The sequence below is a fragment of the Cyprinus carpio genome, chromosome B16, assembly GCF_018340385.1.
Source record: "Cyprinus carpio isolate SPL01 chromosome B16, ASM1834038v1, whole genome shotgun sequence".
Lineage (NCBI taxonomy): Eukaryota > Metazoa > Chordata > Actinopteri > Cypriniformes > Cyprinidae > Cyprinus > Cyprinus carpio.
This window is the reverse complement of record NC_056612.1, coordinates 6,582,816-6,598,339: the sequence shown is the minus strand read 5'-3', so window position 1 is coordinate 6,598,339 and position 15,524 is coordinate 6,582,816. Positions and strand designations below refer to the sequence as shown.

The 15,524-nt window shown below is 37.6% G+C and overlaps 1 pseudogene; it reads left to right on the top strand.

The window, feature by feature from the left end:
- The window catches only part of LOC109075091, a 228,828-nt pseudogene that overhangs the window by 146,687 nt on the left and 66,617 nt on the right, over positions 1 to 15,524 (top strand).

Genomic DNA, 15,524 nt, shown 5'->3' with positions numbered 1-15,524 from the left:
AAGCTGTTTAGTTTGCAACATTCTTCAAAATATCTTCTTTTGTGTACAACAGATGAAAGAAAGTCATACAGGGTTTGGAATGACAAAAGGGGGAGTAAATAATGACACATTTTTAGTTTTGGATGGACAATCCCTTTAAGAGCAATAGAAGTGTCGATGTGTTTTTTTTTGTTTGTTTTTTTTGCATATTTGTCACACTTAAAAGATTCAGATCATCAAACAAATTTTAATGTACAAAATGCAGTTTTTAAATGATGATACACTACATTATTTTTAAACGAAGTAATTAGAACAACGTCAGTCTACATTAATCGACACATTCTTAGGTTAACATCAAATTATCAGAACTACTTCAGTTAGACAGTAATACCGTGCCTTACCTGGAAACCTAAAGCTGCACTAGGTATATGTCACATATTAGCACAAAAACTTGATATTTTGAGCACTCAGTTGTACACATAAGTATCAATTGTACTTACAGGTTGTGGTTCGGAGAGCTTGTTAGTTCAAATAAAGAAGATTAGAAGCCAACGAAAATAAAAGCCAAGATTAGAGAAGCAGTCCTCGGTAAAATGACATGCACACAACAATAGGTTCGAATTGTATTTCTGTGGTATCCTTGAACATGGCGTCTTCTCAACATGATGTAAACACACTAACTAGCGGAAGTGTATGTGGGCAGGTCAGACTTTGTTCATATTTCGTGGGCAGGTGGGGATTATGCAAATGTTCAAACTGAAAGCGTAAATCTAGGCTACGCTGCTACCGTTTTCAAAGTACAATGCAAATTGACATTTACTTTTATTACTGTTATTTCTTTGCAATCTATGGGACAGTCACAGGCCTCCCAGTTTTCATCCAAAATATCTTAAATTGTGTTCCGAAGACAAACTAGGCTTTTACGGGTTTGGAACAACATGGGGGTAAGTGATTAAAGACAAAATTTTCATTTTGAGATGGAGTAACCCTTTAAACCTGGAAACCAAAATAGCGCAAAAAATATAGATTATTCAGTTTTGTCCTTCAATTAAAATTAACAGATGCTAACATGTTCTTTAATAAAATGTAGTGCAGTGTGTCAGGTAACACTTTACAATGTTTTGTGGAAATTAACTATATTAGTTAACATGAACTAACAATTAAAAATACGGTAACACTTTAGATTAGGGAAGAGTTTTCCCTCAATAAACTAATAATCTGCATGCAAATGAGCAACTAGATAAAAGTGAATAGTGTTTTTGTAATCTAAAGTGTTATTAAAAATACTTACAAATTCTTAATCTTAATGTTAATTTCAAGATTTATTAATACAGTATTACAATCATAGTTGTAAATAACAATGAACAATTGTATTTTTATTAAATAACATTCATAACAAAGACTAATATTAATACAAATGTATTGCTCTTTATAAGTTAATGTTAACAACTGGGACCTTATTGGGACTTTGTGGCAGAAAATTTAGTAAATTGCTTAAGAAATGTAAAATGTCCAGTTGGCACTGAGGCATTTTACCACACAAACGTGTGGTTTATTGTAAGCATTCAGGTATATACCCTGACTTTAGTGTCACATATCTGCTTTCTGACTGCCATACGAGGGAGAGAAAGAGGAATTTCCTCGTAAAATGTGAACTGCTGACTTGTTTGTTTTCGCTTTGCTCATGGAGGTGGAAAAACATCCATATCCTAAAGTCATATTTGCATGACTCATTTTACTGGAAGTAATAGCAATAAATTTGGTACCAAAAGAAAGTAAGTTACATAAATTTAACTGTACAGCTGTAAGCATAAATATTCAGTGTCTGGCAAGAAGCTCTCCGTGTTTGAGACAGCACTGAAATACTGCTCACAGCTCTTTTAGGACCTGCGTATGCATTTCAGTTCAATATATTTACATACAAATTTCAGAAGTAATTTTTGCACCGTGTGCATTTATGATAATTCACCTAAATTGTGAACGTTCCAGGCTGCAGTTCCGGTTTCATCTGTATTTCCCCTGCATTAAAGGTGACAGCCTTGGCTGTGTTTTCTTCGTTCAGCAGTGGATTTGTATTGTTGATGGCATTGCCGTTGTATTCATCTTGCATAATTTGTCAAACAGCGAATTACATGCGTGGATCCTTCACCTTAGATAACTGCAGTACTAATCTCAGATAAACAGCGTGATAGCCTCAGGTCTTACTCAACTCCTCCTGATTATTACTGCTGGGACTGGAAGACACAGCGCACACACTCACACACGCTTGCTTTCTCATGCCTTTCCCAATACAGTGAAACTGGAAATTGTCTGTGTTCCTAGTGAGCACTTCACCTTTCAGTGTTGTTTATGTTGAGTTTGTAGTCCCCAGGGGGCAACAATGCAGTGAATTGATAGTATCCTCTATATTTAGTGTGGAGTGTGTGCTTTCCTCCATATAGAGAAGTAGGTCCTTCTGTGTGTTTGGATATATTGATCACCTGGTAGAAGGTATATTCAGGTGCACTGAAAAAAAATGATACTACATTTTTTTAAGGTAAGTGTTTGAAAATGAATATTTAATTTTATTTTTTTCAGTGTGGCATGTAATGACATCAAATTTTCATATCATGATAATTGCTAAAGCTTTTTAGTATTGAATTAAGTTGCAGAAGTGTTATCCTTTTAATAACAAGTTTAATAATGTTTTTATATAACAAAATAAACATTTAAATTCAAAATGTATAAACAAATGTTTAAAACTGATTAAAGTGCAAAGGATCACAACTATAAAGAACAATAATAAGGAATCAAGGGCTAAATCCTAGAATTTCCTAAGTGGAATTCTTGAAAAATTCTCAAATATGTTCTTAAGAAAATCTTTTTTTTCCCCTAATAAGAAAATAATAGTCTTTATCTGATTCAAAATAGTCTTTATCTGATTTATATGGCGGTTCTTGCTGAAATCTCACTTATAAACTCAATGAAGAATACTTCAAGGTTCCTTCCCACTGCATAATACCATAATAATCATAAAAAGCACACACTATTTTTGTTGCAACCAGCCTGATGACCGCTTAGCATTGCATTTTAAATAAAGCCCTCTATAGAGTGAATGCATGTGGGGTTGAATAAAGGCCATCTGTAGCGAATCGATGCATTTTTGTAAGAAAAATATCCATATTTAAAACATGATAAACACTTTTCTCTCACTTCTGCTAACTGTCATATGAGCAAGCCTTTCCGGACATAGGACACACGCATGCGCCTGTGAGATATGCTAGTCTTGTGAGTTTGTTTAAAGGAGCAAAGGAACGTTTCCTTATTTTAGAAAAAGAAAACCAGTGTCCGCTTGGCTTAAATCAAAATCCTACGTCATTTTTCTTTAAAAATCCTTGTTTTGTACTTCTAATTCACTACCGGTGTTTGTTTTGCTGTCTCTCCTCTGCGCTTCCGCATTCGTCACTGATCACCAGCTCATGCGCTGTGAATACATCCTACGTCATCCACCCAGGGGTGCATTTCCCAAAAGCAACTATGGTTGCAAGTTCCATCGTTACCAATAGATTTCAATGGAACAAACTTGCATAGTTAGCTAACGATGCTTTTGGGAAACGCACCCCAGAACAGCTTCCGTGTCTGACAGTTGGCAGAAGTGAGAGAAAAGTGTTTATAACATTTTAAATATGGATCTTTTCTTTAAGAAAATGCATTGATTCGCTACAGGAGGCCTTTATTAACCTCACCTATTATGGATGGATGCGTTTTATTTGAATACTTTAGGACTGTTGAAAAAACACCCAACTACAGCCATTCTAAAGCTTGGAAGAGCAAGGATAATTTTTACTATAACTCAGATTGGATTCGTCTGAAAGAGAAAGTCATATACACCTAGGAAGCTTTGAGGGTGAGTAAAACATGTGCTAATTAAAATAGTAACTCTTTAAGAGAAAAGATAAGAACATTAATATTAAGAAGAATTTTATTTATAAGAATGTTTTATGAATCCAGTCCCAGAACATTTTCAGAAATCTTATATTTAAGTCCACATTGAAATGTAAAATGTTAATGTGTAAACAAATGTTAGAAAATAAATATTGAATCTTTAAGTAAGTAAGTATTTGGTGGTGTTTGATTAAACACCGTAGCAAATAGAAAATCCCAGTCCCAGAACATTTTCAGAAATCTTATGTTTAAGTCCACATTGAAATGTAAAATGTTAAAGTGTAAACAAATGTTAGAAAATAAATATTGAATCTTTAAGTAAGTAAGTATTTGGTGGTGTTTGATTAAACACTGTAGCAAATAGAAAATCTGAGCTGATCTACGGTGACGCATTGCTGCCACACACATATTTTTTTTTTCCCACTCAATTATGTCGTAATAACAAGATGTTATGTCATTTTAACGTCATCTTTTCTTGTTAAAATGACATCTTTTCTCGTAATAATGAGATATTTTCTCGTTAAAACAACATCTTTTCTCGTAATAACGAGAAGTTTTCTCGTTAAAATGACATTTTCTCGTATTAATGAGAAGTTTTCTCGTTAAAACTACAACTTTTCTAGTAATAACGAGATGTTATGTCATAAAACTATAATTATCTAGTTAAAATGACATCTTTTCTCGTTAAAACAACATATTTTTCTCGTAATAACGACATATGTCATAAAAACAATATGTTTTCCCATTATTATAGATATGGTACATTATGTTTGTTTAGGCTATGATCAGATCAAAACAGTTATTTTTGAATAATCAACTCTGGGCTACTTTCGTGAGGGGGTTTGGCGCTACGGCATCTTTGTTTCCAGGTGGAGCATTAAGGAATGCAATACACAGGTCTCGCAGAAATCCTGTAGAATTCAACCAATCCGATGACGACTTCGACACTCCTGAAGTGTTTCCACTTTTGTGTCTCATATGCATCAGACGTTTAGCCAACGGTCCATGGGCATGACGTCTGAGGCTGAGACTGGTCTCAAGGTTACTCCTTCAATGTCCTCCTCTTCGGCTCTGCTAAAAGACCGTAAACTTACCTGTGCTCTGCCTGTCACCAAGATCTTTGTGTGCTCTAAGGAGGGTGGACTGGAAACTGGGTGTCTCAGAAAAGACTGTTCTCATGCACTCTCTGCCACATTCACCTCAGTTGCTTCCACGGAGATACCTCTGTGATGAGTTGTTTACTTAATAAAAGTGAAGTTTACATTACCTGCATCTCTCCTAGTCCTCGTCTTTGGCACACGGTGACAGAAGTCCAGCCAAAAAGAGAAACATTATGGAACCCAAGAGACCTTCTGAACTGGATCCAGTCAATGAACTCATCACGACGCTTCTCACGGCACTCTAACCATCAGTCACTTCACCTGCCTCTGCCTGTCCCATGGCCAAACCAGCAGTTTATTCGGGTGAGGTGTCAGAATGTAACGGCTTCATGTTGCAATGTCAATTGTATTTCGAGATGCTTCCCCATCAGTTCTCCGGAGACTGCGCAAATATATCCTTCATCATCTCTCTGCTGTCAGGAAGAGCTTACCAATGGGCCGTTTCTCTGTGGAGCTTTCTTTTATAACCCATTTTAAAGACGTGTTTGGTATTGGTGCCTCTTCACTCACAGTGCATGAAGAACTTTTCAGACTGCGACAAGCTGAACGGACTGTCCATGAATACACCATTCATTTCCGCTCGCTAGCGGCATCCAGCGGCTGGAACGAGATTGCACTCCTCTCAGCTTACCGACGTAGATTAAACTCCAAAGTTCGTCAGCAGATGGCGATTTATGAGGACTCTGTGGCACTGGAGAGTTTCATGCTTAAAGCCCAACACGTCTCGCAACACTTATTTGTGGTCTCCGTTGAGTAAAATGCTTCTGACATCTCACCCTCCAATAAGTCTCCAGCACCAGAAGCCATGCAAACTGATCAGTACCATCTATCCACCACTGAATGCCAACTTCGCATACAACAGAAGCTATGCTTGTATTGTGGAGGAAATTATCATCTCATCCAAACCTGCCCAGTCCGTCCTCCATGCCCAGCGGTGAGTACTATCCAAATCAACTCTGCAGTTAATAACCCTCGGTATTATGATGCTGTATTAATATATGCCAGTCAATCTTTCCCAGTAAAAATCCTCTTCGACTTTGGTTCTTCTGGAAATTTCGTCACTTATCCTACCTCCCTTCAAGATTCCACGTCAAAGAAGTCCCATGCTGGACAACGGACTGGTGCCATGGAGAATTCCGGAATTAACCCTTCGCATTGGTTGTCTGCACGAGGAGACCCTATTATTGCTGGTGCTGGAGGACTCTGCCATCGACGTTGTCCCAGGACGCCCTTGAATGGCTAAACACCAACCTATCATCAACTGGAGCTCAGGTGGAATCGAACAGTTGAGTAATTTCTGCATCCACAATTGCCTTCAATCACTACCTGTTCCTTTGTCGAGAACTGCCTTCTTGGGATCGACATCTATTAAGAGCCCAGAAACTACTGCAAAAATCAACCTGCTAGAGGAGTACAGGGCATTCCAGGGCAACTTCAGTAAGACTGCTGCCACAAAAGTAACACCACACCGGCCATGGGACTGTGCAATGGACCTCCTGCCTGGAGCCAAATTACCAAAGGGTAAAATCTACTCATTATCTATCCCGGAGCACAAGGCCATGGATGAGTACATCCAGGAAGCACTTCAACAGGGGTTCATTCGACCATCCACCTCTCCAACGGCTTCTAGCTTTTTCTTCGTGGCCAAGAAAGATGGAGGACTTCATCCTTGCATTGGCTATCACAATCTAAACTCCCAGATGGTAAAGTTTGTTTACCCCCTTCCTTTGGTACCAGCAGCACTCGAGGAACTGCATGGAGCTCACCTGTTCTCAAAGCTAGATCTCCGCAGTGCCTTAAACCTAATCCGCATCCGTCAGGGAGATGAGTGGAAGCGTGCATTCATTACTCCATCAGGACATTATGAATATCAGGTTATGCCATACGGGCTCTCCAACTCAACTTCAACCTTTCAAAATTCCATGAATGAAATCTTCCATGATATGCTCCACAAATTTGTAATAGTCTGCATAGATGATATCCTCATCTACGCCTCCAATCTCAATCATGTTAAACAAGTACTCAACCAACTCTGCCAATACCACTTCTACCTGAAATTGGAGTAATGTGGGTTCCTTGGCTACATCATCACGCCGGAAGGTATCCAAATGGATCGAACCAAAGTGGAAGCGGTGAAGAATTGGCCACAACCTTCTACCTTTAATGATCTTCAGTGCTTCCTGGGGTTTGCAAACTTCTACCGTCAATTCATCTGTAACTGTAGTGAACTCTGAGCTCCCTTGACCTCTCTCCTATGCCAGAAACCAAAACGTCTCTGTTGGACACAAAATGCAGCCGAAGCCTTCCAAAAGCTAAAAGCCACCTTCTGCACTGCTCCAGCTCTCTGGCACCCAGACCCAACTAGACCCTTCATTGTTGAAGTGGACGCTTCATCTCTAGAAGTCAGAGCAGTGCTGTCCCAGTACCCAGAACCCCCAGTACTCCATCCATGTTCCTACTTCTCAGAGAAGCTATCCACGACGGAGCAGAATTATGACATCAACAACAGAGAACTGCTTGCCGTTAAGCTGGCCCTAGAGGAGTGGCGGCACTAGCTGGATGGAGCAAATTATCCATTTGAGGTCATAACTGACCAGAGGAACCTGCAATACCTCAGAGAAGCAAATGCCTAAACCCTCAGACAGGCTCAATGGGCATTATTCTTCATTAGATTCAACTTTCAAGTCACATACTGTCCAGGCCATAAAAAAACGAATGCTGATGCTCTATCAAGAATTCACTTACCTGACCCTGTATCTGAGGATCAGGAATGTGTGCTCCCTCTAGACCTGTCCTATCATCTGGTCTCTCGACGACAACGATATCCGTGCTGCCACTGAAGAAGAACCTGCTTCGCTGGGAGGTCCATAAGGTTGAACATATGTACCAACCTCCCTCCGGATTTCCCTTGTGGACTCTATACATGCATCTCCAGGATCAGGCCATCCAGGCAGGCAGCGAACCCTCAAACTCCTCGAGGGAAGGTATTGGTGGCCCAACATGGACCAGGACATCGCCCGATTTGTGAAAGGATTCTCAGTCTGTGCCATTATTTCAACACCCCGTCGTCTACCTGAGGGTGCCAATTCCGTGTCGACCCTGGTCCCATCTAGGAGTTTATTTGGCCACTGACTTACCTTCCTCTAATGGCTTTACCACCATCCTTGTTGCAGTAGATCGATTCTCTGACTGCTGGGAGTGTCGGTTAGTTTGTCTTCTGGATATCACCCTCAGACGAATGGCCAGACTGAGCAGAAGATTCAGGAGATCGGGCGCTATCTCAGGGTCTACTGTCAACACCAGCAAGACAGTTGGAGCCAATACCTTCCTTGAACCACAAGACGCAAATGCTTGTCACTCATCTCTCGAGAAAAGGGACAAACACGAATGGAGTTTCTCATTGGAAAACACTCACAATGATCCCATTCAAAGCCCTCGAGCACTGAACGCACAAGCTCCTGACCAAGACACAAGACAGATAGATAGTGCGTGTCTTCAAGTGCCAGAAACCTCTGGAACAGAGGCACACACTTTCCACACAGCTCACCTGTCTTGTTCTCTCACACGCACTTCAAACAGATGGCTCCTGAAGACAGCAAACAGGATGACTTATTCAGCAGGTGCCCTTTTATATTTCCGGGTACCCTGCCTATGGCATCATTGGCCATGTGGGCCATTAGTTTGCCGTTGTTTTAAACGTGCTTCAAACACCGGTCGTGCAGGCTTCATTCCCAATTGTGCCCCCTAGGGGGTGCAGCGTTGCGTTCCCTTGAAGGGGAACAGCCTTATTAAATATGCAAATTGATTCTTTGCCAGAAGGAGGCATTTTTGGAACCATTTCCCCCATACCAGCTGTACACAAAAGCTGCGTGGCTCTCATAAACGCTACTTTATCAGGCAGTATTAAGGCATTATAATTTAGATGAGATTAAAATGACATCGAACGTTTGAGAAACCTTTTTTTTTGGTCCGCAAATACCTATACTTGGACTTATCATTGTATTTTCTGACTTGGTTTTTTGTTTTCAGATTTGTCGTTGTTTTTTCTGACTTGTTATTTGTTTTTTTAGATTTTCATTTGCGTTTGTAATTTGTTAATTTGTTTTTAGAATTGTGATTTGTTTTGCACTTCTCTTCCACCGTAGTAATCTATTAGATTGTGGCTGTCAAATGCTGCTTTACTGAGCTCAGTGGCTCTGGCCCGAGCAGATATAAACAAAACGCTATTGGATATTGAGAAAAGGGCTACTCGATATGTCCCACACTGTCTTCCTGTTTCAGTTGAAATTACATCACCACAGAATAATGCTGCGTGTTTCAAGGCACTCCAGGGGACATTAACAAGTCACTTGTTAAATGTCTTTGCAGAAAAGATGCATGAACTACACTCTAAAAAATGTATACAAACCTGTATTTTACCGGCGAATACATCATTTCGATGGCGCTTATAACTGCTCTCTCCAGAAGAGAAGCAAATCCCCGCGATAAATAACTCAACCGTTGGGTTACATCTGACCCAAGAACTGAGTAATACAAAAACTACCCAAGCACTGGGTTGTTACGTTTGACCCAGGAGCTGGGTAACACAAAAACTACCCAAACACTGAAAAAATAACCCCAAAAAATTACCCAAAAGGCTCAACCCGGCATTTCGGTTAAAAAAACAACCCCGGATTTTTTAGAGTGTACAACTACATCTTGTACAAACTTGTCTTATGCACATTATATGTTCAGAAATAATACTAGGAAAATGTTTAAAATAAATCTCAAGTCAAGGTAATTCAAATTCAAAATGACTGAAGGTATAACACCAGTATACTTTTATTGAATATAAATGTTCTGTAAAAACAATGAACAGCAGATTTCAACAAAGTCACCATAATGCAAACTTGGAATATCAGTTTATCTTTACAGTTTTTTTTTTTTTTTTTCGAATGTGTTTCTTTTCCATTGGTTTTTTCTATGTAAAAATGGATGTGTTTCACTCTTGCACTCGCATCTCTTGCTGCGTCTCTTGCATAAAACAGCATTCTAAAAACGCAGCGCTCCAGTTTGGTAATATTTATTTTCAAAATTGTGATTCCTTGATTTCTAAAATATAAAATTGTGGCAAAACATTCAATCTGAATTAAGCAAAATTGGAAAAATCGCCCAGCCCTACCTCTAAGTGTTGTCCACCATGAACTGAAAATCTTAATACTTTATGCTTAATTACTGAATATAGCTATGACCCTTTCAAACAGTTTATTGAGTGTAATGTAATGTGCGACGTACAGGCAGTTGTTTAATTTGCAGATATCTTAAGTCAGATGGGTTATGTTTGTGACCATTAGATGGACAGTCAGAGCAGATGTATAGAATCATGATTTTGTTTGCGTTTATCTCTTCTCAGGTATGATTGAGGTGGTGTGTAATATCTTTGTGGACATCTCTGGTGCAAGACTGGAGAGAGAAATGCACTCAGGGCTGAAGAGCTGCTCTTCTCTGCTCCTCTGTCTGCTGAACATCATCCACATGGATCCACAAAAACTCTGTATTATGCTTGCCTGGGTAGTTGGTGATGTCAGTTTGTAAAAAAAAAAAATATATATATATATTTATAGTTTAAATTGTATAATATATATATTATACAATTTAAACTATAAATTCTACAAAATGTATAATTTTAAAATGCATTTCATTAGTACACTAGTATCTTTTCTAAACAAACGCAAACTCATTTAGATCTACTGTAAAGTATATTCTACTCTGAATCTTCACTCCCCACATTTTCCTCAGATAATGTGAAAATGATCTTTGCAGACAGATAAAAAACATTTCACAAACAATTTGCACCTTTCTAAGAATAACTTTTGGGCAGCGTTTGCACCTCTTCCTTTTTCTGGGCCCTCAGCTGTACTTTCCCGTGGATCTAAAATCACTCACTGTCTGAGTAGCTTCTACATTTGATAAAGAACTTTGTGACTGTTAAAGAAGTGTTCCTGTGCATGAATAAATTAATATCAAGCATGTGTAGTATGAATGCAATTTGAATGTACAATATCTATAGGTATAGAGCTATAGAGTGAGTTGCATCATTTCATTGCTATTCACGGCTCTTCTCCCATGGCCTATGGATCGTCAAGCGTCCATTGGATTTGAACTAGCAGCAAAAATAGTAGATCATCCAGGTAAGTTTTTTGCCTACTGTTTATGAATATTGTGAATTCAGACTTAGTGTCTAAAGCAAATTCTTGACTCAGAGCAAAAAAAAAAGGTACATATAGATTCTATATTAAGTCCAAACTCCATAGGAAATAAATATAGGTCGGTTTGAGCCCCTTTATGCATTATTGGGTTAGTGATACTTTTTTATTTATTTATTTGTTTGCTTGTTTGTTTGCCTACCCTATGACGAAGAAAGGGTAAGAAGTTTTTTTTTTTTTTTTTTTTTGTGGAATGGATGGGATGGAATATCAAATGAATAAATATTTATATGATTAAAATATTTCAAAAATCACAGCATGCCATGTCAATTAGTTAAAGCTGCAGTCCGTAACTTTTTTGCGTTCAGAATTAACAAAATGTATATAATAAGCGAGTGCTCAATGAATCCATTTTCCAAACCGTGTTTTTGGCTTCCTGAATCACTACGGTACATCTTTAATAAGTGCTTTTATTCTGACTATTGGTTCGGGTAGGTACTGCTGCAGAGTAGCCCAGTACATGCGCGCTTCATCATAGACACAAACAGAGACAAGTAGCTCCGGCTACAATGTTCTTTCGTTCTACTGTAAATCCTGTTCAGTGTAAGACAGCAGATCTATCTGTGCAGAGCAGCTGTTTGATTTGGTGTTGTGTGAAGTGAGTGCAAGGGCTGCAGGTTGCTCCACAGTGGTTCCATCTTGTTCATGATTGCACATGTTGGTGTACATATTGAATAATACTGGGCTTAAAAGGGATAGTTCACCCAAAAATTTTAATTCTGTCTTTAATTACTCACCTTCATGTTGTTCCAAATCCATAAGACCTCTGGGACCTCCGTAGTATCGTAAAATTACGGTTGAACCCCTGATGTCACATGGATTATTTTACCGATCTCCTTGCTATGTTATCGGACCTTGATCGTGCAAGGATCCTTGCTGTCTATGGGAGGGTCAGAGAGTTCTCAGATTCCATCAAAAATATCTTAATTTGTGTTCTGAAGATGAACAGAGGTCTTCTTGGTTTGGCACGACATGAGGATGAGTAATTAACATCTTTTTTTGGGTGAACTATCTCTTTAAGCTGTAACATTCATTCCATTATCATGAGAAAAGTGTTTTGTTCTTTTATTGCTGTTTTTTATTCCACATTCACTTTCAGTGTGCAATGATTTAATAAGGCTGTGGTTTTCCCCCTTCACACCACTTTCAGTAATTTTGGAGAAGAGTTCTTGGTGCCAGATATAATAAATCCATTTCTATTTCAATGTTTATTTGTTTTTTTGTTGTTGTTGTTGTTGTTTGTTTGTTTTTTAGATTTATTTTTTTTTTTCCTTCAAATATTCAATATTTTTCACAGATTAACACCTTGAATGTAAGTAGGGCTGGGCGGTATATTGAGTTTGTATGATATATCGATATTTTATTTATAAGCAATACGATATGAGGCAATACAGTTTATGTAGATATACAGAAGTTTGATACAAGCACATCAGAAAAATATAGCGGAGGACACAGACTGAGCTGCTGCGGAGAAAGTGCATAATCCAATTTGTTCTAAACGTGTGACAAGCTTTATATTAAGGCCTTTAAAAACTGGTAAGACACAGTATAGTTCAGAGCGCAATGAAATAGGAGCACAATTACTGACTAAAATATAAATTTCGCTGAAATATTTGTATTCTGACAATAAATGTGACAATTAGAATTTTATACCTACACGTCTATTTTTATGATAGCACTGACTGTAAAGTGACTTTAATGGGGTAATCAAAATAGCCTAATGCAACTCAGTGTTTTTGTTCTTATTTATTTCCATTTTTAGTTTAGTGAATTTAAGTTCAGCTTTAAAAGCCTTATTTTTGTTTTTAGATTGCAATATTACAATGTTAGAATGACATTTGATTTTAACTGTTTTTTTGCACATAATATAAAGGCATACATGGTTACAGTCACTTTATTTATTTTCATAGCCTTTAATATGTGGGTAAATATCACCATAGAGTGCCTTTCAACCCTCACAATACTCAAAAATGTTGTTTTTAATTTCCCATTCGCTTTATGTCATTTCATAAATAGTATACACTCATAGTTGTTTGCATGTCATTGCCCCCACACCTAGCTATTGAACACACTGGATTATTAGATAAAACTGAATTATTATTTAAAATATTATTGTAAAATATCAAGATGACAGGGTGGACCAGCACGTGACGGGTGGACACATAAAGCAGTACCCACAAAGCATGACAAAATATGACAATGAAACAATACATTTAAAAAAAAATAATAATACAAATACAAAAAGTATCGAGATGTATATCGCAAATGTATATCGCAAATCGGCCAAAAAATACAGAGATATGAATTTTTGCCCATATCGCCCAGCCCTAAATGTAAGTATAGGTATCCAGAGAATTATGCATCTTTGCTGTTATTGATTAATTGATTATTTTCTGTTAGTACTCTATGGTACAGTTTACTGAACTGTTTGCTAATATTAGTTTGTCCTTTTGATATATACAGTATTTTCTAAAACATAATAAATGCTCTGAGAAATGAGGGATTTTCATGAAGTTTAGCCGTAATCCCGTTCTTGCATTCAGATCCCCACAAACAAGCACATTTCCCTGAGCCTGGAAATGGCATGTCTCTTTTTAAAGTGCATGAAACATGTCTTCACTGTAGTGGGGGCTCTGGTGGTGCAATATATATGCCACATAGGAAGGTCTTGTTGTGACAGGAAAAGTTCTTTATGGAGTTTTAGCTAGATATAGTATTTGCCAATTTTTATAGCATCAGTATAGTGAGAAATTTGTCTGCCTTGGCATAGGTTTTTGTTAAAATGATTTCTCTGTAATTGGGAGGACAGTCTTTCTCTGTCATATTCTTTATTGGCCTCTATCCTTCTTACTCTGTAGTTCTGTCTCCGATTTCAATTGTGTTTAAATTTATGAATATGGCTGTTTGTGAAAAAGGCTATCAAACTGTAGTCTCAGCCTCTGATGTGCCGTCCATGGACCTTTTACTGCCCATCTGATGCATACTGCACACACAAAAAAAATGACACTTGGCAAAGATCATAGGGTTTGTGTTATTGAATCTGTGAAATGTATTTTTAAGAGAGAAGAAAATAGACTTTTGTTTGATACTCTTAGTAGCAAACACTGTAGCTTTTTCCAGTTACCAACTCTTTTTTTCCAAAATATAGCAGTATAGCATGACAAAAGTCTACATTGCTGTTGTTTATATTTTTCATGGAGCTTTACAGTCGAGTGAGCAGAGTAATTATTTAGCTTCTCTAATGAGCAAAAACCAAACTGTCCACTCTATCGTATAGCATTTGGAAGTTTAGAGAAAATTAATTTTAGTGAAATTGTTTGTGCAGATATAATAAAGATTGGCTTGATATGATGCTGTCATTCAAATTTTGGAGCCAGTGAGATTTTATTTTTATTTTTTTTATACTTTTTTATATTTATACTTTTATTCAGTAAAGATGTTTAAATTGATCAAAAGTGAAGTGAAATGCCACCCAAATATTCACGCAAAGAACGAAGGCGTAACTTGTATTACTTGTTTATTTGGATCCCCATTAGCCACTACCTTGGTAAAAATTACATTACATTACATTACATTAATCCATAACAATAAATCCAATACAATAAAACATACAAACCCAAAATTCATTCAAAACATCAAAATCAGCAATTTACTGAGTACTGTAATATTAAATATTTCTCTAATGATTTTTTTAAACCTCATTTTACTTGTTAAAAAACATGTCATATTGCCGATGGCAATTCATTCCATATTATTCTTGATAATCGAAACTACTTTGTTTGGCCTTCCGAAAGAGGACACAACTAGAAATCAGTGGTTAAGTTGTATTTACAACACTGTTCCAGAGCAGTTCAACCCAAATATACAGATGTGTGCAGCGCATTTTACAGAGGACAAGAACTGTTTCCTGAACCAGTAGCCTACAATGCTTCTGTGCACAAAGGCTGTTTCTGTTCTATTCCAATTTTGCAAGAACAGTCTGGCACTTCTGACTCATTCCCTGTAAGTACGTTTAAATAATTTGCCACTGATAATTCAAACGTGATTTTTTTTAGCAGTGTAGAGTAGCGCTGCTTGTTTGCCGTTTCTCCGATCACAAATGCAGACATGGTTTTATGTTTACGCAGCGCGACACACAACGCAACGTTTAAAAAAAACAGTATAAGTCATTATAATCAGTAATTATGTCCCCACTGTATGCAACAAATGCCTCGTT